Source organism: Pinus tabuliformis, chromosome 8, assembly GCF_031772625.1.
Source record: "Pinus tabuliformis cultivar Carrire ecotype Pingquan chromosome 8, CPIR1, whole genome shotgun sequence".
In the NCBI taxonomy this organism is placed as follows: Eukaryota; Viridiplantae; Streptophyta; class Pinopsida; order Pinales; family Pinaceae; genus Pinus; species Pinus tabuliformis.
This window is the reverse complement of record NC_142294.1, coordinates 251,842,061-251,864,138: the sequence shown is the minus strand read 5'-3', so window position 1 is coordinate 251,864,138 and position 22,078 is coordinate 251,842,061.

Genomic DNA, 22,078 nt, shown 5'->3' with positions numbered 1-22,078 from the left:
TAATAATAATAATTAATAATTTAATTAATTAATTAGATAAAAAGATAAGAGCCGACCTATTTTCTTATTTCTTTTGTTTAACAACTTATATATATACCCTAATTTTAGCTCTTGGATACATCATTATGATTTTAAGAATATCTATTGACGCATTCTCCCCTGATGATGGACTCACTTGGTAGTCCGAAATGTTGGGTTCATAAAACTCTACAACAGGTCATTCCTCCTCTACCGAAAACTATCCTCACCTGTATGGATTCATTATTTAAAAAGGATAGGTATGTTTCCCTCAAAATTTTCATGATGAATAACATTGATTGGCATAATTCAACTTCAACACTTGATTCAAATGATATGCATAATTACAACCACAACTACCAATAACATAATCTCCCATAATAAATTCCACCTTTCTATTATAAAAATCCCCATTACAAAATTCTTCATTATGAATGCAACGGTAGTAATTGAATTCTAAGAAAGAAAGGAAACCATTTGAAGCAACCTCATTCACAAAGAAACTATAGAATCTCTATTTTTGCAAGCATATCATCATATATGGGAAATATTTCAGTAGGAAGGATGCTTTGAATATATACAAAGGTTTTAGGGACACAACAATGATGTAGCACTAGATTATGCTCTTAATTTCATGAAAAATGTGTTAGTGGTAGCAGGCACAATTGTGGAGGTCAGAGAAGAAATTTTGACTAAGGTGATAGGATTACCATAGATAGGAGAGATATTGTACTATAATAAAAGGTAAAATCCATAAATCATGGAATAGGTCTATTGATGGCTGAAAATGACCTCATCAAAATTTAGAATAGAACCTTGTTAGAGCCCCAAGTTAGACCCTTTTCCATTGAGAATGGTGGTTCCGACTAGTTTAGATTGGGTCCAATTACCTGTGATAAAAGTCTTAAGTGGAGATGGAAAAGGAATGGGTGAAACTTTGATGGTTTATCACATAGAAAAAGATAAATAAAAATTAATATGATAACTAATTTATAATATATTCTACTGGGTATTATAAATGCATATGTGATACAAAGATAACACTATAAGAAGGAAAATTAAGATTTCCAAGATATAACGTTTATAAGTGAAATTAAAAATATCAATTTGATTAAATAATTAATCAAATTAATGTTTAGTACAAACACAAATGGAATAACAATAAATCATTCAATGTACTAAAAATGAAAAAATATTCACACATCAATAGTGATTATGCTACAATCAATAAAAGCAAGATACAATGAACAATATATCAATTTAAATATATTGATTCCTTTAAAAATAAATGGAAAACAAAGGATATAAAAGTACTAATTTTTCTCTCAGTCTTTGCATGATGGAATCAAAATAGTTCATATGTATTAATAAAAGGACTTAAGTACAATATTGTAATAGAAGCTCTTTCAACAAAAATTTAGAACCCATTGCATGTGTTCAAGAGCCATATTTACAGTCTTTTTACAAATAAGGGATAAATTGAGTCTTTGATATTCTCTCAATCAAACCAAAACAAACTATACATAAAATAGTAAAATGGTTAAATTTTGAAAACTAAAATCCCATCAAAAGACTTTATATTGATGTCGAGAAAATAACTTGCTACCATTATTGATATATATCTAGAAGAGGCAGTTCTTTAGGAGAATGAGGCTTTATATTAAGAAAGAAGTTGAAAACAGAAGCTTGAAGAAGTGGCAACATATAAATTTTAAAATCTGTGAGAGTCTTGAGGACTCACCAATGACCATGAAGCTTAATTAATAGCTAACAATTCAACTCAAGACTTACTTTAAATAGTTTTTCAACCTTCTTAGCAAATTTTGTGGTATCATCTATCCAACTCCTTTATAATGATTTGAAATTTGGAAATATATATTCTTCATAATTTCAAATCAAATTTTCCTCCAAAAGAGGTCAGTTGATGAAATGCGCAATGAAGCATGAAACCTCCTGAGTATCATTAACAAATTTTCTGGCTAAACGAATTAGGTCCTTCTAATTCCTGAGAACAATGGACTTGTGTATTTGATCAATCTTGGGAAAATTATGTTGCATTATGTTTTTATCCATTTTCCACTGAATGAGTTCATTATGGATTCATTTAGCCTCGGCATATCAACTTTCCATGTCAACTATCTCATCAACCAATGAACAACGTAGCTTGCATTGCACCAACATCAAGCTTAGTTTATCACAAACTATTTTTTGTTGTTTGATAAGTTGTGCATTGATTTCAAGAGATTCATGTTTGAACTAAGCAAGATAAATTGATTCAACTTTTACTTGTTCTAAAAATTTTTGCAATTCCTTTAATTGATAGTCATGTTGCTTCAGTTCTTCAGAATGTTGACTCTTTACTAGCTTTATTTGTGCTTGTAGCTCTATCTCAGATTGGGCTACTTGTTGTTTTAGCTGTTGTATCTTGTTGTCCTTTTGTTGGACAAAAATATTTAGATGGGATGCTTTATTAATAGTGGTTTATGCATATACCCTTGGATATTAATCCAACTCTTGGAATTCTTCATGTGGAGCTATAGAAGTACTCTTCTTGACTACTTCCAAGGAAGCAGAACTGGGAGGACATACCTCATTTTTAGTCTTCTTTTTCTTCGTACTTTTTTAATTACTTCCTCACCATGAGGATTATAAAATATTTCAATTGGAAGAATTTATTCAATATTCAATTGAATCTCTACAGCAGGATGAGCAGTGATTATTTACACATTGCCCCAAGTGTTGAGAGGAGTTTTAACAAGAAGAGAAAAGTGTGCAAGAGCAGTCTGTGCATATTCAGGAGTGGCTAGGATTGTTTGTTTAGTGGAAACATTTGAAGTGTTATCTCCACTTCGAACTTATTTTTCCTTTCCTATTTCATTTTGAGTTGTTTTCTTATTCAGATATGACTTCCACTCTTTGTTCATGTCATTGAGTAGAGAATTTGCTAAAGAGGATTGCTCTGTAGAAGAAACCTGTAATGGTGTGGAAATTTGAAGCGTTCAATGTCATGTAGAATTGATGGTTTTTCTATAAAACAATCTCCCTCGAGAAGCTTAAATAAATTCAATGCTGATAGGGATCTTCTAGAATTTCTAAAAACAACAAAGTGTTGAAAATTGTCTAGGGACAATTTCTTGGATTTTAAACAAATTAACTCGTAAATTAAGGCCTAAGAAAACAAATCGTCATATTAAATCTATTCATGAGCATAATTTTTAATATGTGCTTTGTTGGATATACCTTGGATCACATGGGAAGGATCAAAAGCTCTGAAAGGGATAGGAGAGAGTTTTAACTCATTTAGGGCCAAAATTTCCTTCTTTGCATGTTGATAATTAACAAGAGTGAAAAGGCCAACTTGCGATGGGAATTTAGGCTAAAACTTCTTCGAAGCACTTTTAAGATCGATGGTTATCCCAGAACTAATAATTTGGTAATCAATTTCTCTTGATAGAAGTTTATCTTAAATGTAAGGAGGTAGAACATGAGGATATACATTAATTCCCCAAATTTTGACATAAGTTAATTTTTCTTCACAAAACAACCTCCAATTCTCAACAAATCATTGAGGGATGTTGCAGACATCCTTGGGGTTTTGAAGCCAAAACCAGTCTGGTGAATATGCATCATGACCAGGTGACAAATGTGATAGAAGTGGTTGAATTAATTCTCTTCCCAGAGATTATTGTGATATATATGGATGTGAAACGGGTTAGAAAGTGTTCACTTTGAGGCCATGCAAGGAAAATCAAGGGAGAAATAGTTGGCATGCATAACATATGCTGACATATAAAAAGGCACCACGCTATCAATAGTATTTTTTGACTCGAAATAAATAATATTCTTAGCCATGTTTTCTGATAGAATGGGAGCCATAGAGATAGCCATGAGAGGCTTCCTTAATAAGCATGACCCAATTTCTCAAGAATTGTGAAACATTTGGTTTGGATTACAAACAAGAAACCATAGAAGCAATGTAGGAAAAATGGGATGTAAGGGAAGTGATCGAATATTTTCCCAAAGCACCTTCTTTGAATTTATTGAAATTGCACATCCATCCTCGAATCATTTGGGGTAATGTTTCCTTATTTCCCTCACATTCCTTCTTGACAAATAGTTCCACAAATTGAGCATTATATACAATTTGAGGCTAGGGAAAATGATACATACCACGAAAGTTTTCAGACTTAAAATATCTAATTATGATTCCTCTATGGGTAACAAATCGTCATTCACTGATATCAATGTCTTCCACTACCCAATGTATCATATCTATGTATGCGAGAAATATGGGTTGAGCTACAATCTTATAAGCCACCCTGTTCTATTTTTGTGATAGTTAGTGCATCCTCTGGCTCCTTTGGAAACCCTTCTTCAAATAATTTATAAATGGTATTGCAAGATTTAGAACTATAATATTTTGTGTGGACTGTATCAGAGAAGAGAAACGCATTTGGAAATTTCTCGTTGATTTCCTCTATGAAGGGCCTAGCTAACGCTTGTTCATGAGCTTTCTTTTTCCTTTCTCCATAGGATCGTATTGATGGATGTTACACTTAGAATTCACCTGTAACAAAAAATGACAAGGGTAAGCAGAGTTACCATAACAGGGCATATATAGGAATAAAATAATGGTTAAATAAATCGCAAGAGTGGTAAGTGTATGTTTAATGTAGTCAGTTTGCCATTAACCGTATAAATAAAGTGAACTAAATTTAAATGCATGGATTTATAGTTAAAATTTCATATCACTAAGGATAAATCGAGACAGACAACACAATTATACAACATTTATTTGTTAGCTAGCAAGTGATGTACGTTCTTACGTCATCCAATAAGGTTGAATCTCAGTAGGTTTAATTAAGTGCTTATGTTCTATACTCGCAAATGAATGGGTTGACTGAGAGAAGGCCTATGTGGCATATGAGCTAACGTGTATTCACAAGATTTAGCTTACATGAAAGGTGGGCCTTATGATTCAGCCTGAAAATTAAATCTTGGTTGAAGCACTCATTATATCGAAATAATTAAATCCATCTGATAAAGAAAAGAGAAATCCTATCATATGGAGCTATCGGGACTCATTCTTAATGAGTTGTCCCACTAACTTAATCTTAGCAGTTTTAGAAAATTATTAAAGAAAATACTTGAGATCATAACTGGCATGATGACTTGTAATGTGATGTGGAAATTGTGACCAATCAAGATTTAGGGTATGTGCCCTCTTGTGAATCTTGCACATGCCATCTTGCTAAAGGGAGCTCGATAGAAACAAAGGCATGCACAAAGGAAAGTGTTGGGGTCTATGCATCAGGCCATGTGGTGAATAATAAAGAATTGAGCACACTTTCCTTTTAAAGTGAACATATAATATATAAAAGCATGCCTAAAGCCAAAAATAAACAAAGTCTCAACTATGATGGTTCTAAGCAAAAAAGGCCTAAATTATATTAAGAAATTAGTAAAGAATTTTTTTTTACTAGAAGGGTTTAGCTCATTAATATTAAAAATTAGAGAAAAAGGGTTCCCATTTATTATGTCTAAGTTTAAAAAGGGGGGCATTTTTGTTTTCCACAACAAGTTCCTAAAGCCTAAGGAATTCCTAGTCAAGAAGGGGACATGGTTTCATAGGATGTCACTACCACACGCATGGGAGGATGTAGACTTGGTTGTCATAGGTATATCAGCTATGAGGGCCACCATGGATGTGTGTACCTCAAACATATTTGACTAATGAATGATCTAAGGCATGAGAGACTCCCTAACATGCCACGATTTCAACTCAAAACACTACAGAACATGATTGTGCAAGTAGGGGAATCTATATGGCCCATGGATGCTCTTTCAAACCATGGCGCAATAAAATTAATGGTGGTATGATCCTTTTACCAAGGAGGAAGAACATGGGATGAGGTTACCAAGGTCCTTGCTAAAATCATAAAAGTTATAAATCAACTAGTAGGAGAAGCAAAAGTTACAACTACATTATGAGATTATAGTGGTACAACTCCTGAACTTGCAATTTCTACCACTCTTGAAGCTACAACATGGTAGTAAATTTCTACAATTCCCTTTGTTACTAAGTAACCATTGAGAAAAATATTTTCATTGATTTTAAAAGTTAGTCATTAATGTCAAGCCTAAGGAGATTCTTGAATATTTGTTGTCATTAATGTCAAGTGTCAAGTGTTGCCACTATTGTTGGTTTAAAGTGTGTTTCTACCTATCTAGATGTCAAGGCTCTTTGAAATAATTTCCTCTCTAGTTTCTAAGCCCTATTGAAAACACTAAATGTTTATTTGGATAATCCTCTTAGAGTAATTTCCAATAGTATATGGAATTTTACCTATCCAATGGAATGAGGAGAAAGAAAAAGGTTGAATATTTGCATGGTTCCAAGTCTCATGGTTCTACATATGCAAAATATCAAACAACCCTCTTGTTGAATCTCAAAAAAAGAATGGGAAGTGTTATCACCTGGATTTACCTTAGGCTAAAGGGAGACAACTTCTAGGGTAACCACAAACCAATCTTAGCCTTGTAGCTAGCCCTACAAGGCCAGGAGAGGGCTCTCTCCATTAGATTCTCAGTCGAGATGACTGGATCATGTAAGGATTTTAGGCTAGGTATAGTAGCATGGGAATTTTTATTGGGTTTTGTTGATGTTTCACTGGATCAGATGGAGCTGGGCAATTTAGGTCTGGAAAATTAGGTAAGAAATGCAAAGTGTTCTATGGGGAAAGTTAGGCATAGGCTTTAGCACTTTAGGCTTAATGGTGTGAGGTGTTTAAGACTGATGAGGCACTGAGGAGGGAATGTGACAATCATGGATCCTTCTCAAACAGTAGAAAACATGAAATATTGAATGATTTCCCAAGGTAGAGCATTGTTACAATGGATTCTACCTATCCAACTTGATAACATTCAATAAAAAGAAAAGAAATGGATGATGGCATACATAAAACATGTAAACAAATTATGACAAAAGAAGAAATTGTGCTAAAACTCCATACCACAGGGATCCCATAAAAATAGCTGCAAATCCTATTAATCTCCTTGCCAAATTGCTTATAATGATTTACAATCAAGCTCTAAGCATCCAAGTGAGTCAAACCTTTTCCAATGACAAAGAAAATAAATGATATAGACATTCAAATCAATCATCCTAACCATCAGGAGTCGAAACCATGAGAATATGAGCTATTTCAACCATTTCTAAACAAGGAACAGGAATCTAGGTAGTCAAACAACTTGCCTCTAAAAGAGGGGAACTAATTCATTACCCTCAAAACCACTTTTAATCTAATGAATCTACTGTCTACTAGTGTTTGAACATCATATTTACAATCCATGACATTAATTACATCGGTAAATCCTCCACCATGAGAGAGAAATCAAGAAAATAGTCGAAAATTGGCAAACTAGACATTCCTAAGCCAAATTGCCCTACGCGTAGCGCCATTGGTCCTACGCATAGTGCCACTTTCAAGCCACTTTTGGAGGCCTTCCCATAATTCAAAATTTAGCCCTGGATAGCTCATTGGAAAGGTATTCAAGTCTACATTCCAGAACATCTAGAATTTCTACATTTGGAGCTCATTTGACCCCTCAAAAGTTGATTTTTCCAAGGCTGCTTCTGTGTGTCCAAAAATTGGAAGAAAGGTCAATTTTGGAGTGTTTTTGGACCTTCTAGTGGACTAATTCTACTCCAAAAATTATGAAAATTTCTAGGCTGCATATTCTTGATGCCTTGAATCCAAAAATGCAAGCCATTTGTCCGTTGGGTGCCCCTAGAAAAAGTGCAGCATTCTAGGCAGTTTTTCTGTGTATTGAATTTCAAATATTCAAAAATGACAAAATTTTCTAAAAAAATGCCTAAAATTGGTATGAAGCACCACCATCATGTGATTTGATTAGCCAAGGAGGCTTTAGCCAACATCTTAAGTCTATCCTCCTCCTTTTTGCCTTCTAAAGCCCTCCTTAACCTAGCCTTCATCCTTTTGATTCCTATGTTGCAAATATTATTGCAGGTCCTATAGTGATAAGCCATGTGTCTAAGCATTTGGTTGTCCCTGTTGGCCTTCTTTAACAGCTCCTTAAGGTGTAGGTTGACTCTCTCAAGCCAAGTCTCCCTATCGTTTTCAATCTCCTGCTCAATAGGAGTCAATGTGACTTGTGTCTCTTTGCCAATTTGCCTTTTTGCTTTGAGCACTTCTAGCTCCATGAGGACTTGTTTGTCACTCAACTGTTTGTTTTCCTGTTCTAAGTATGTGATGACATACTTGGCCCTCTCTAGGTTATCCATCAAAGCTTGTATTTGAGCTTCCCTTTCCTGTATGATGATGTCCTTAATAGTTTCCCTCTCCTGAGCTTCTAAATCAATAATCTCAATGTCACGCTGCTCGGGCTCATCATGTTCTTCCAACTCAAACTCCCTTTCTTTCTTATCATCCAAGTCATCCTCCTATACCTTTTCCTTCCATTTGTTCAGCTACTCATCCTGTACCTACTTTTTTGATGCAGAAGGCAAAGCCCCTTCCACACCCTATGGAGATAACATATGTATATGGACTGATGAAGAAGGCAAGGTACCTTCCACATCATGTGGAGCAAACACTTGCCTAGCAGCTACAAACAACTTCCTTGTACCTCTCTGATATGTCAAATATACCGGCACCTCAGTAGTTTTTGTCTCCTTGTTTTCCTCTCTTGTTTCCACATGAGTAGAAGGCCCACCTATTTCTTCCACCATGGATGGAGGAATTTGGGGTCCCCTGAACATGTCATAAGCAATGAAAGTCTCCCAATGGATATTGAGAAGACTAAGATGGTGAAGAAAAATTATCTTGATCAAGGAGTAATGATATATGTTGTTCATCTACTGAGGGCATGGCTTCTTTTGCATAGTGTAAGCCATCTTATCAATGTTTCTGAACAAAAAGTAGGAGAGGTTCAACATCTTCACGCTTGTAAAGTGCATGAGGAGCCTGATATGGTAAGTGTACAACCTGGAAAATCTGCCGAAATATTTTATGATAATCCTCATCAAGGGGAAATACCTGTTCTCCAAGAATTGGAAAGGGAAAAGCCTCTTCACCTGACTTCTATACTGAGGCATAATGTAAGGCTCATAATAATTCTCATCAAGGTCTTGAGCCTTATACCATTTCTCACCAACCTCAGGAATCCTGGTGGCCTCTAAAATAATAGATGGTGTCACTATGACAGTCACCCTAGCAAGAGTCACTTCATTGTTGTGCAGGTGGGCTACAAAGAGTCTAGCCAATTCATGATGAAATTGTACTCTCTCCACTAGTTCACAGAATTCATAACATCCAAGGTGTCTAAAACATGAAACTGCCAATGGAGAGGCCTGTAGTTCTCTTAGGTTAGTTGGCTCTTCTCTTGTGATTTTGCCTCCCTTATGAGGTTTTCTATGTTGCCTGCTTCTCTCTGTTGAACTATCACTTGCTGTATTCTCCTCATCATAATCATAATCTCCTCTATCCATTTTAACCAGCTTCTTAGTTGCACAATTTTAGACAATGTAGATGGGAATGAGTGATATGCTCTAGGGTTTGTAGGGATGGGTTTTGAGTGAATTTAGGCACTTATAGGTAAATGATGAATCATGAGGGTGAGGGAGAGGGTTTTGGGAATGATGGATAGATGATGGAATGTAGATGAGGGGGAAGAAAGTGATGGGTAAAGGGTTTTAGCTATAATGCTAAGCAATGGGAAGAACAACTAGTTAGGGTTTATAGAGGAAAATTGGGGTTTGATATTAGGAGTGTAGGAGGTGTCCAAAATATTAAATGTGCAAGCTAAACATTGAATGAAGTAAGGGAACTTACTTGTAAAAGGAGAATTTGCAAGCAATTAGGCGAAATTTTGAAGTTTGGAGTGTTTTGGTGGCTTGCTTCCCTATGCGCAGCGCACTCACCCAGAAGCGCAGTGCCAACTCCTACGTGCAGTGCTCGTTCAAATTTGACCTGGAAGAAATCTCCCTATGCACATCATGCTTCCATATGTGCAGCACCCTCTTCCATATGTGGAACGCAAGGCAAATTCTTCCAGAAGTGCAGCGCCGGTTGCCTACGCGCAGCACCGCCTCTGTTTTGCTCAAAACCACTTGGAAATTTCTTCTTTCTTCTCTCTTTTGGCTTCTTTGACTTGCAAGATAACATAATGATATAAAAGTAGGATGAGAGGGTTTATATATGGGCACCATTTTGATTTTTACTTTTTGAAAACCCACTTTTCAAATGTTCTTTGCCTTTTTTGAAAACTTTGTTTTTAATGCTTGTTTCACTTTTGCTTTTGCAGGTGGATTAGCTCATGCCAACTTGATTTTTTGCAATGCTTGTAACTAGGCAGTAGGAATGAATGATTAGGAGAAGCTGGGAATCAATATTACATATAGAAACATAAAATTACATAAGAAATGAAAATAAAAACAAAATATTGTGTTTTCACCTCAAAACATGTTTTGAGGTGAAAATTACATTTGGCTTTAAAAAGAATAACTTTTGACTTTCAAGATACCATGCTTGAGTTTATTTAGCATCCTCATGTCTTTGCTGATCATTATTGGCATTTAACCATCAAATTTGACTATGGTGGAAACCCTAAAACCTAATGGGACCAAACCCTATGACCTAATGAAATGAACTGCAGAGTGAAAATGAACCATGACTGAAGACTATAGAAAAGAGGATCAACAAGTATATTTCATGAGGGAAAACTGAAGTGACCTCAACCATCAGTGGATCCATGACCTAATGGAGTGATGAAAATTTTACAGTATGGGACTCCTATTATGCAAATGCAAAAGAGCAGATTTTGATCACTGATGGCAGTATGACAAGACTGACAATAACATGAAGCTCAATATATAGTCATTGCTCTCTAATTTATAAGGCTAACAATATATGGTTGGCATGCTCATGAAGGATCAAGCATTATAGTTGCATAAGTAAAAAATCCATGATCCCCCTTCCCTAAATGTCGGGAAAGTAAGGGGCCCCTAGGATGGATTACAAATATTCATCTAATTTCAATAAATTGGCATGTCTTGGAAGGACTAGCGATGCCATAGAAACATGAGCTAGCAACAACTGTAGGTGGAAAAGCATGATAGATTGATATAATTACTTAGAGGTTTATTTAATAAAAGCTTAAACTAATCAATGTAGGGAGTAGCCTTAATCCCTAGTAATGAAGCTCCAAGAACATGTGAATTTCAATGACCAAGAATGGCTTGGGAAACTAAGACCATGATGATGTGACAAAATACCTGACATTGATGAATCAACTACTTTTGGTAATAACGGATGGCAACAATGATAGGTGGTAGGACTAGAGTAGTTGATGAAAATTTAATTATGCTTGCTTAAGTAAGGGTTAAGTTTACATAATTAAGGATTAACTTTAAGGCCAAGCTACATGGACCTGGGTTTCTATGAATTTTGGATACTAGAATGGCCCGGGGACCTAGGAACATGAGTATGTGGCATAATCATGACTAGGATGATGTGGCTAAGAAAATGGCATGGAAAAATATTAGCATGACACCTCGTATGCATAATTAGTTGTTTTTGGTGACCAAGTGTCCTATTTTTGGGTGACACATGCCACCACTCAAATGGTGCCACCTAGAAGGATGATGTCAGCTAAAGGAGATGTGGACAACTAGCGGTGGTGATGCATGATTAGGGGACTGGGATGGAAATATAGTTGGAAATTGATGGGAATACAGACTCATAGTATTTGATATATTCCTTAGCATACAACCCTGGATGTTTATAAATTTGTATTTCAAGAAGGACCCAAGGGCATGATGGAAAAATGGTGAACAACTATCAACAAAATCCACAACACTTGATAGATTTCGTAGGTACAAGGCCCTGACCAGTTTACTTTGTGGCTTGAATAATCCCTCAGGACTCTAGACCATGATTATGTAACAAGGGTATCGTAGATTCATTCTCGACTATCAATCCATTTACTAATGGGCATTTTGTTGTAGAACATTTCTAAGCACCCTTCAACTAAGATCCATGGATTTTTCCCTTAGTCATATGCTCTAGGAGATGAAGGACAAGGGGCTACAAAATTCAGTGTTCAAGAAATTCACATGTTTTGGAAATTTGGTGTTCGAGCAGCAAAATTAAGATTGTAGTTTGAGCACCAAATTTACATATGAAAGTCAAATAAGTCGAAGATTTTCCTTTGAGTAGTGTATACAAAATAACATGTAGACATCATAAAATGTGTTGCTCCCATGCAAAACAAGTATAAAAATTGTTGTTATTTGTAGAAGAACAAGACAACAAAAAGTATATAAGGAAAGGAAAAACAATGTGAACAAAAGAAAATATGAAACAAATCTAAAGTCAAATTGTGGGTTAAAGGAAAGCTTTAAAAACTCAATAAGTATAAAGGTAGTTGTATATGTGAAGAATTCCAAATTTGAAGCTTTATAAGTAGCCGAGACACTGCAGAGGAAAAGTGTGTGTGTGATGAAAGGAATAACATATATACATCATAGAAAGACTAGATTTGAGAGACAGGGGTAGAGACAATGGGGATGCTCAATTAGTTAAAATAATTAGGGAAATATGAGTAGATGCAGAACAAGGTAAAACAGATCTATTAGTTGAGAAATTGATTTAGGAATATTTAAGAAAAGGGAAACCTCAAGTCTGAGTGTGAAAATTATTAAAAAGGAATACGAAAGGATCTAGAAGTATGTGATTGTAGATCAAGATGTTGGATCTTCCTTTAGGTTGGTTCCTATAAAGATTAGTATGTTGGTTCCTCCAAATATTGGGAGTTGGTGCTTCTAGCAAGTTGTTTCTTGGAAATAAAAAAAGGGTTGGAGCCTCATGTAAGTTGGTTCCTATAAAATTTGATGTAATACGAAGTTGAAATTTCTTGATGGCCCAAAATGACCAATCAACATTATAAGGGAGACCACCCGATCGGGAACATAAAGCAACTCCTTCTTTGTTTGGAATGGTCATTCAAACTAGTTAATATAGGTCCAGTTACCTTCGCTCTATCCCTATTGGCTTAAAATATGTCTTTAACTAGCCAACAAAGAAAGAGAAATATGATTAGCCTTCCTGCAATGCATGGGCAAGGAAGCGAATCCTTAAGTTGATTTAAGCCTCAGCAAAGCCACAACTAAATTTTTCCTTTTTAATAAGATGGATTATAGAAATGTAATAATTAATTAGATGCAAACTAATCCTATAATGCAAGAAAAATGAAAGAAATCATAAGCCCATCTTGGTTAGGAAGATGTATATCTAACCCAACTGAGAGAAATATATTAACATAATTGGGATTTTAACATGTCTAGCTTTAGATGAATATGTAGTTAATGAAGTAGTTCAATTAACTAATATTATAATTACCAAACACATTTTTCAAATATTTTTAAGCAATGAATGATGAACCAATAACTTTAAGGAGAAGTTCGCATAATGCCGATGGAAATTAAATCATAATTAGATGGTAAATTTCTGAGTAAATAGTTACTCGGAAATCTGATTTCAATATATCTAAGAAAAAGATACAATTGATAACATATTCATGAGGCGAACATATTAGATAGCTACTTTGTAAGACGTGTATTCATATCAACAGCAGTGCAGAATATAAATCCAATCAACATAATTATGCCATCAAGAATGAAATTCACATTTAAAATAAAATTATTTCTAATAAAAATTTATTTGAACTTGTTCTCATGCTCTATTCTTTAAATATGATCTCCCACAATCTCCTCCAAAGCATAAACTATGCTGCTAAAAGCAAGAGCTGCAATAGTGCAAGCTCTACCTCTCATACACAATTCAGATTGCAAAGAGACGAATCCCAATAATTACAAGATCTGAGATTGATCCTCTCTACCTTTAGCATGAAATCTCTATTACAATAGTTCTTTAAGAATTACAAAATTGCATTAAAGAGCCTCTTGTTGGGCCTTGAAATTGCCATTCACTTCCATTACATTTTCACTTATATTTCCATATTGTCACAGTCGTTCACTCCACCTCAATTTCATTACATTTACCTTACCATTATCATTATTGGGTCACATTTATGTTTTCCCAAATTTTATTAATTCTTAGCATTTTTAAGTGAATTTGTGGCTAAAAAATAGAAAATAATGTGCATATGCTTATACCTAACAAGTGGGATGAGATTTTTGACATATTGTAGGTCAAAAGGAAGCTTTTAAAAGACCCTTATGTGGCTTCCTAAGGCCAAATTCTAATTTGAATGGAGAAGATCATGGGATCATGAGGATGTGTGTCTCATTTCCTATTTGTATTGAAACTCTAAGAAAACATGTACCTTATCATTTCCTATTTTGACTGTAACTCTATAGATATAGGGAGAGATTCTTAGACTCTCATTAATGAGATAGATTCTCATATTTTTGTATAAATAGGGGAATTTTTCTCCTATCATTTTTATGTGTAAAATTGGAGTTATGCTCAAACTTTGAATACAGAATTAGATTGTGGCACCTTACTCATGAATGTTCCTTCATTTTGACTTGGTTTTGTTTACATATGGAGCATCTCGATTTACCATCTCTCACACTTTTAGATCAGCTACCTAAAATCTGTGAGATTTAATTGCTTTTATAAATTAAAATTCATTTGCTCTGTTAGTATTAGTTTTAGAATGACTGTGTAATCTTTGATTTTCTCCAAACATTTCAATAGGAATGATTTATTTATTTTCCAATTGGATTAATTTTGAGGCAAGAGCTCATAGTTATTTAGTTTCCTTTCATGTTCTGTTATTTACTTTCTTAGATCAAACTATAAATTCATTGTATAATTGAATAAAAGATCGGGCCAAGAAGGTGACTTCAAATTAGGTGATTGAATATTCAACCTGTGCAATCATTGAGCTTTACTTTTTCATGCTTTTGCATTTTCTTTTAAGATCCTCATTTTAATTGCATTAACTAATATTCATAAGGATCATTCTAAGAAATTGATTTAATCATATTTCAATATTGAATGGTTGAATATTTAGTACATGCAATCACTAAGTTATTTTCTGCACACTTTACATGTTTTTCTAGGACATTAGAAGTTAAATTATATATAGTTGCTTACACATCATCTCAAGAAGGTAACACTTCATAATTGAATGTTGGAGTAACCAAGTATATATCAGTTGTTTTTTTTACTTGCTTGGAAATGCTTTCTTAGATTAAAATTTAAATTCATGCAAGTTTGATTGCACGCGCTATATTTTCTTTTGAATTTGTTTTCTTTCTTTTCGTTACTTGATTTCACAGGTTAGTTGAATTTCATTTTCATTATTTGATTTCACATATTAGATGAATTAGTTTTCGTTATTTTGTAGTTAGATTGATCTAAACTGAAAGACAATTTCTAGCACATACAGTGCACACATGTTTCACAAGTTTACAAAACCCCCGAGTTGACAAATTAAATGACACACAATCACTTTTCCCCAACACCTCCCTTTCCCACATTCTCTAAAATCCATATTTATAATTACAAATCAAAATCAAAATGAGAGAATCTTTTGGAAAGCGAATTTTCTCCCACAAATTTGATTAGCCACCATTCTTTTCACTTTCTTAATGGAGAAATACCATTGATCCAAATCTTCTCTTCCTCATCTCCTCAACTGTTCTCCTCCCAAAAACCAATCAAAACTAAATTAAAATGCAAATTAAAAAAAAATACCAAATCTGGAAAACAAAACATCTCCAATCAAAATTCAATTAAATAAATAAATAAGAGGAAATATGAGATTTCTATTGATCCTTGTAGAGATATTATTGGTCAAATAGAATTTCATCGAATGGATCTGCAATCAACATAGACTTTGAGAAAATGAAATATGCAAAAAATTAAACTCAGAAAATTTGTTTTAGTTACAAATTCAGAAATTAATTTTCTCCTAAGTTTTAGACTCATTTAATGACCGAATCTAGTCATTCAACCACTTCAAAAATATTTTCCATAATTTTATTTATCTAATGAGCCATCCTGGGCCTGATCTGACCAAGTAAAACTCAACTTATGAGCTCCTAAATTTGAAGTGTCAACAATGCCAAAATTTTGAAAAATTGTGTCTGGGCCAAAATTTGACATTCTATTTAAAAATTATAATTATAATTAGTTATACAATTAAAGTTAATTATTAATTAATTAAAATTATTAAATTAAATATATACCAATTAATATTAAATTATTATTATATCAAATAATTAATTAATTACATGTTAATTAATTTACAAATGAATTACATTCAAAACTTAAAATATAAAATTTAATTGAATGAAATAAGAATTAAATAATATAAAATGGTTATATTAAAAGAAAACTAAACTAATGTTACAAAACTTAATTTGTTACGAAACTTACGAAACCTATTACGTTAATCATTATAAAAGAAAGTCATATGAAAGCCAAGATACGTTTGACATAGTCTTGCCACCAGAGTTCGAAGGACATGATACATCGGATGTTAAAGTATATTGGAGGTGAGTGATACATCAGGTATTGGAGATTGACCAATATCGGAGGTTTTTTATTAAGAAAGTTTTGACATTAAAAAAAAAATGCCAGAGGGCCGATATGTTATATCATGATTTCTATTTGTGAGAATTTTATATATCGAAACTTTTTTATTGAGATTTTATTTAGCGGGACTTTCTGTATCCGGACTTTTATTTATTGGGAGTTTTATTTAGCAGTATTTGATATCATGTGGTTCTGATATAATGTTATGTGTCGAGGTGTGAAGGAGTGAGGGATAAGGTGAGGTGAATTACGATCCACATGGAGTGGGACTCATCCATTATAAATTATAGTCATTTTGTAATTTAAAAATCCGCAAAATGAACTACAACCACTTTGCAATTTTGAGATTTCAGGTTTCGTAAATTCTTTTAAAATTGAGAATTGGAAAAACTTATGAGATTGCAGAAACACATCATTTTGATTGTTCTACAATTTGGCAGCGACGATTTTGTAAGACCATTAGCGAAAAATGCATTAATTAGTAAAAATTAACTAGGAATTAATATTTATAATCAATTACTAATTTATTTACAAAAATTAAAGTAATGTGCATTTTGTACATTTTTTAACCCTAGTGGTAGAAATTATTGAACTTCAAATGAGCACCATTTTCAAACCATGTAACCAAATGAGATGAAACAAGTACCAATGGAAAGCTATAAAAATATTGAACTCAATGAAGTAATCAAAATAGAATCTGATGAAAATAAAAAGTTGGAAAAATTGTAGAGCACTTGACCAAAAGAAAATATTAAAAAGGTGATTTAGTCGAAAATTTGTGGAAATGGTCCCTGTTATTTGAAATAAATAAGAAAAAAGGGGGGGGGGGGTTGATTTTTCACCTCAATGCCAGCGACACACGGGGAAAAACCAATTATCACTGGTTAAAAGGTGATGAACTTTTATTTACCTAAAGATTAAAAATAATGAATTCCACGAAACCGTTTAACAGTAAAACATTTCACATGGGTCTCACATTAATGAATTAAGTAATATAAGCTTGAAAATATAAGTACTTAAAACATACTGAGTTTAGAATCTTGAATCCAAATTTTGGGAAAATTTTATTTATAATTACCTTGTATGAAAAAAATAGAAGGTACAGATATGAGTTTTTGATAAATCATATAGAAATTGTTATGAATGGTCTCTGACATTGCTTCCCTACCAACAAGCATGAACAATACTCCGATGAAGTTGTCCTTTTATGCCATACAAGCATATCCCCACTGCTAGTAAGTGTTGATAGCCCTGACTAGTTTAATTGTATTTCTCATGCTTCCCCTTTTAATCACCATTTTGATAAACACATATTTGTGCTTAGTTTATTATGTACCTGAGTGAAAGAGGTGGGAAGGTAATAGAGAATTAAGCTAATGGATATAATATTTCCATAATGTTAACTCCAAAAATATTTCCCTGGGACTATCAATCAGAGGTTTTATAAAGTAGAGGGGTGGGAGGTATTTTTTGAGTTAAACTCGAGTCAGTTCTTTCCTTGAAAAGGTGAATCATATCACTTAAAAAGAATGGGTGTTCCTCTATAAAAATATTTTAAACAAAGGGGGCTTCATAATTCTCTAAATATATACCTTTAATAATAAATCAAATTCACTAAAATAGATAGAGTAAAGATTTTCCATGTATGCCAACCATTATTGGGTGATGAAAAGGCATTCCACATAAATCATAGAAGAATCACCAAAATCAAGTCAAAACTAAAAGAAAAAGGAAAAGAATTCCAAATTGAAGTGAAAAAGAAATCAGCGAACTCCAAAAAATGTAAAAATCAAAAAAGAAAAAGCTGAAAGAAAAATGCAAAATTTCAATAACCAACTCCAATGATATTAACTATAAAATGTCTCAACAAATGAATAAAATAATTAAACCATATGTGTGTTCATATTTTGTTGAGAATCTAGTAAATTTTATCATGTGGAGTTATAATAAATTAGGCTTTGAAGCTAAAGGGTGAATAAGAGTCACGAGAGATAAAAAGCTAAATGAGAAGTTTATGCCTGGTGGAATTTTTCTTATTTTAAAGGAAATCATCCATAAAATTAATTTAAAATAAATGTTTTAAGAAACAAACTAAAGGTTCAAAAACTCCCCACTTTAGTTGATTTGATGAACAATAATTATTGATGCTTCAAAAACTCGAACAAAAACCTAACAAAGGAGAATGAGTATCAAATCTGAGGTGTGCAGTAATTCTTGAAGTTCTCCAAAATAGAGTTTAAGATCAGAAAAAAACTAAAAACAACACTGAAAACAAAATATAGAGAAGTCGAAAAGGATTACCGTGGGCATATGAATCTTACAATTGGATAATTTCATTTAATTTTACCTAAGATATATCATTTTATCCAATAAAAATAACCTCTTATTTTAATTGGAAGTAAAAGAATGTAGAAGTTGATTTTTTTGAAATTTCATTGACTCAAAATCATCATTTATTAAATCTAAACTAAAGCAAGCAGTAAACTAGAAAATGATGGCTCACATTCAATGAATCATAAGTAAACCAAATCCAATTAAATTAGAGTGAAGTGATTCTTCTTTATGAATTGTAGCGAGGATTGTTCTCATAATATTTCAAGTTTCATATTCACTCCATGATTCTCATAAATTATCAAGAATGAAGACCAAGTCCAAACAATGTAATGCATATGTAGATGAAGAGGTCTTGAAATTTTGGATTGTAAATGTAGAGTGATATATTTAAAATCGTACTTAAGAGAAATCAAGCATGATTTAACTGTGATCCATTACCTTTCGTTGTTCCAAATTCCTTACCAATTGTTGGATTACCATAGTGGTTGCTCAAGAGTGCCTTGAAAAGCAGATGAAGATGCACACTAAAATATGGTTGAGATAATGAAATGGGCATCCAATAGCAAGACAAAGGAAAAAAATGTAAATGAACCACAGGTGATGAAATTTATCATTAGCTAAGAAGATTGCTGAGAAGAGTAAAAAGAGGCCCATGTGCACACACCATGAAGAATGCATATCCCCAAAGTCACAAAGTCATCCCAAGGAATGAATGCTTGGATTTGATGAAATTATAATTAAAATATATCCAAGCTTTTGACCACCATGATAACATGAAAGTAAGCATATATATACAAAGATAATCAAATAGGACTTCATGTGAGCATAGTGAAATGTCAGAATGAATTGATCAGAGACCTATGAAAATACATAACCCAATATGTTGAAGTTCCGATGTCCCAAGAGAATCAAAGAAAAAGGTAATAAATTTGATAAACAAGACTTTCGAAATGGGAACAATTCTCCAATAGATAAAATTCCAATAAATAAAGCCTTTATTATTTAGATTTTTTCAAAATAATTTATTTTCGGAGGTGTGATTTATTTTCACATCCGTTATCAGAAGTTCCAATATTTCTTTTAAATCTTTTAAATAAGAGTTCCAATAAAAGGAAGCCCAAAATTAATATTTGATATAAACATGATATCAAATTGGGATATGGTAATAGTTCAATATGAATTACGATATTATGAAATCAAGGAATTTGAGCAGATAAAATAAAATAGGTCTCGTGGATCTTAGAAACAAATACCAAAATGTTTTTTCAAAATCTTTTGATTTAACATAAACTTAGAAGGTCTGAAGATACCAGAAAGTGAAAAGTAGAAAATCAGGATTCTGATAATTACCAGATAGAGGCCGTGAATCAATTTATAAGAATAAATGTGACTGCAACAGATATAAAGTGAATGAGCACAATGGAAAGGTTTTAACTCAACCAGAAAATATAATATTTGAAATAGAGAGAGATAAAATCATGGATAAGATCATTTGCTACAAGATTTTTGCAATTTTCTTTTCTTGTAGCAAATATGAGCAAGAAAGAGTCTAATAATTTCATTTCATATACATCAATGAGAGGCAAAACATGATTATTGATTCCTATTGCTAAAAGTGCAAAGGAAAGAAAATATGAATAGAAGCAAAACTATATAATACCCAGATTATGATGAAACAAAAAATACTTCCCTAAACATGTTGCAGATTAATCATTCGCTTTATTTCTAAGCTAATCCAAAATTCAAATCAAGTCAATGAAGACCTGCAAAAGAAGCCAAAACATAAATAAGAATTAAACTATGGAAAGAGGAAACTAACAACAGATGAAGATGAACATATGGACACATACTTAGAACAATTTTGATTGCAATTTTCCCTCATGAATCTTTAAGTTCTCACATCCATTTCTCAAATTTTGTACATGTTCAAACATCATCAATTTATTCAATTTAAAATGCTAAATAATGAGCTATTAATTTTTGTTTGCTTCATATTGAGGATTAAGAGTGATGAAATTTACCATATAGCAATTCTTATGAATTGAAAATTGATTTTTCAAGAACACTCTTTGCATCATAGGCTCATTACATTCTTATTAAAAATATGCAATAGTGAAATAAATTAAAAAAGGAAAGAAATCTAAATCTAAATTAATCTATGCCTAATCCTAACTAAATGAAAATGAAACATAACCATGTATAATCGTACTTCCAATGTAATCATTCTCTCATTTTAACTCCTCCATGTATGTACAAGTCAAACATTAGTAACAATAATACAACTACAATTAATCCAATGAAAATAAATCTAAATGTATTATGTACACTTATTGCTAACATATTTACAAAAAGCAATTTGTTTACGATCACCTTCTCTTGAAATTTCCTTTACAGCGTAATTTCAATTGGTTTATTGAAATATGGATGGATTTCCATTACTGATCAGAAGAGGTTCAAAAGAGAGGAAAATAGGCCAAATTGTGGAAATACACTTTTAGATATAATGGTGTACATGAAATTGGAATTCTTATATAAATATGTTAAATTATTAACAATATTTTTTGTAGAAAAACTTTCCAAATCTCTTTAAAATGGGTCAATGAAATATGGATGGAAATCAGATACCTTCAGTGGAAGATCATTAATTGATTTGGATCATTGATCATACTGTGAACATACACTCTCTTGGTCACACTTATTTTGAGAGGGAAGGATCAAGTGATAAGAGATGAACATCAATTGGAATTGCAAGAGTAATAACTCTTGATGTTCATGATTATGATTTGAAACTTCAATTTCTCATTCAGGTAACATATCAATTGAGTGCTCAATATTGAACCGCTCAATATGTCATCATAAGATATCTAAAACCTGAGAAAGAAAATTAGAAAAAAAACAGAAAATAACATAATCAAATCACTATTTATAGTAGTATTACAATTATTGTTATAGCGCAATTGGGACTAGTTTGAAGTAATTTCCTTTTCACAAGAATTAACTAGAATAATGCAATTAGAATGATCGTCAACACCAACTTGTGGATTCGAGATAATCTTAGGACTATAAATAGGAATGAGAGTTTGATCATCATAAGAATGATAGATTGGGATGGGTTCTTGAATACTGAAATCTTG